This window comes from Myotis nattereri, assembly GCF_964212035.1.
Source record: "Myotis nattereri genome assembly, chromosome: X".
Classification (NCBI taxonomy): domain Eukaryota; kingdom Metazoa; phylum Chordata; class Mammalia; order Chiroptera; family Vespertilionidae; genus Myotis; species Myotis nattereri.
The window spans coordinates 76,217,544-76,220,314 of NC_138078.1; the positions used below are offsets into that span (position 1 = coordinate 76,217,544).

The following is a 2,771-nucleotide window of genomic DNA, read 5'->3' on the forward strand; positions in this document are numbered from 1 at the left end:
TAAGAATGCACCTAAAATGTTTGTTTCTTGTCAGAGAAAAGTGGAGTCCGTACTTAGCCAAGAGGAAAGAAATTGGCAAGCCAGGTGAAATAAGGGAACAAATCTAAGATGTCAGTGATGCAGTCATTGAAACGGTCCACATTGGGGTGCAGACAGGGCAGAAAGAATGCGTTTCTAGGGATGCACTGAAAGATTAAGAGGTGAGAGAATAAAGCGAGTGAAGAGCAACTTCAAAAAGAGTGAAAGATGGAGAGGCTTAAGGAGTCACTGAGACTTTGGAGGTCTTGCCCTGCCCATTGAGAAGTGTGAAGTTGATGAATAGGAGAATAGCGGAGATCACTGGAATAATAAGTCTAGGAACTGAATAAGGTATCAGAATTGTCATTAGTATGGATGTTGGAGTCATTCAAATAAAACTTTGTGATAGTAAATGTAACCAATGATACCACAAAAGGGCTATGATTAATGAAACAACCACATTAGGACAATATTCAAATAGGTTGCTCAAAAAATGCAATTGATTTACTCACAGCAGTTGCACTTATATTCATGAACATTTTAAAATATTATATACACCAAATGTCCAGCACTGAGACACCCTACTCACCCAGACTGGGATGAAACCTGGAAAACGTCAATGCTGCCAGACTCCTTGGGCCCCCCTCACACCCCCATGCCTCTTCTAGTGGATCTTCCCTCACCCTTCCCCCAATGCTCTTGAGTAAAGGTCACTTCTTCTGGTCCCACCTAAGAGCCAACTGCCAACCCGCCAACCACTAGTGACCTGCTGTCTAACACATGAGCATGCCTGTCTCCAGTTGCACTGGCCACCTACCCTGGGAACACTCACCCCACAGCATAAATCTGAAACACGGCCACTGTAACCCTGCAAACCCTGATTCTGCAATGCCTTGGTCTTGGTGCCCTGCACCTCCAGAAATGGCATCCCCACCACCCTTGTATGTACACCAGAACTACCACTCAGACTGTGAGGCTGCTGGAAACCACAAGATCAACCTGGAGCTCTATGCTGCTTAAGTGTACATGTCCATGGCCTTTTACTTTGATTATGATGACGTGGCCTTGAATCACTATGTCCAGTTTTCCAGCAGTGATCTATCAAGGAGAGGGAGCAGGCCAAGAGGCTGGTGTGACTGCAGAACCAGTGAGGGGGTTGCCTCCTCCTGGAGGACATCCACAAGCCACAGCAGGATGAATGGGAAAGCAGCCTGAGGGCCATGGAGTTTGCCAGGTGCCTGGCAAGAGAGTAAAGCAGAGCCTGCTCAATCTGTACCAGCTGGCCACCGAGAAGAAGGATGCCCACCTGTGCAACTTCATGGAGAGTCACTATCTACAGGAACAAGTGAAGTTCATCAAAGAGTTGGGGGACTATATCACCCACCTGTGCTAGATGGGAGCCCGACATCTGGCCTGGCAGAATACCTCTTTGACAAGCTCACCCTCAGTGCTAGCAAAGAACTGAGCCTGGACTGTCTTCTTCATAGCCATGGGGTGACTTCCCCTGGTCACCATATTGAGCATGCATATTACTATATTGCCCTTGCAAAACGTTCACTTAATTTTTAATGTCAAGTTTTAACATTTCTTCAAAATAAGTTATTGGTTCTTAAATAAATGAAAGTCTTTGATTCCTTTGTGCAAAAACCCTCACCTTTTAAGTTTTTAAAAAGTATCCAGGAGTCTCCACCCATCCATGCCCCAATTACATGCAGCTCAGGATCTCCACTGATGAAAGAAGGAGTTATTCTGTGGTTCCCTGTTTGGAAGGAGGAGGTGTTCTGTGGAAGCCTGGAAAAAAATTAATTTTGCTCCTAAAAACCATGTGGTATAAGGAGGTGGGATGGGCTGAGGTGGATAGTCTTGGGCCCTAGGAATATGGATAATGGATAATGGAATATGGATAAATGTTCATGCTAAAAGTATAAAACATGGCCTTAAAATCTTAGGGGTGCTTGTCTCTGGAGAAAAAGTGAATAGAATGGGATTGGGCAGGGATGAAAATAGAGGGTTCTTATATTTTACCTGAAATATTTTAGTTTACTAAAATATGCAAATGTTTGTTAACATTATCTGGGTAGCAAGAAGGAGACCTCAGAAGCCATCTTGGCATAATACCTCTTTGACAAACTCATCCTGAGCAATACTGATCTTGATAGCTGAGACTTAGGCTGGCTTTCACATAGACATGGGAGTGACTTCCCATGGTCACCAAGCTGGACATGCATATTGCCCTTATAAAACATCCAAACAGTTATTTGCTTCAATTGTACTCTTTCTTCCATTAAAGTAACATGGTATACCAAACTCCAATAGAAAGACTGAAAAATATAAGATCAAGGCTGAGGGTAAAATTTCTGATTTGAATAGTAAGTAGATAAATTCTTCGGAATATTGTCAATGACTCACTTCTTTGAAGAATGTAGAAGGTAAGGGAGACCTGAAGCTGGAAGACCAGTTAAGAGATCTTGTAACTGGTCCAGATGAAAGACAATGGTGGCTTGAACTGTGGTGGTGACTGAGAAAGTGAAGAAATACAGACAAATTCCAGATGGATTGGATGAGCTGACAAGATTTGCTTATGGACCAGAGGCGAATAATAAGAAATAATCTATGTTCTTGTATTTAGAATTCAATACCTGGGTTAATGGTTGTACTATTTATTAATTTGGAGACTTTTGGCCAGGAGCATATCTGGGGTAGAAGGGTGGGAACGATGTAAAACCTGAGATGTCTAGTAGAGGTCCAAGTAG

General features: G+C 43.1%; 1 pseudogene across 1 annotated transcript; it reads left to right on the top strand.

The window, feature by feature from the left end:
• Positions 1-939: 939 nt before the first annotated feature.
• On the top strand, positions 940-1,587 carry LOC308511717 (ferritin heavy chain-like; annotated as a pseudogene). Its single transcript has one exon. The product of its transcript is annotated as a ferritin heavy chain-like (transcript).
• Positions 1,588-2,771: the final 1,184 nt, after the last annotated feature.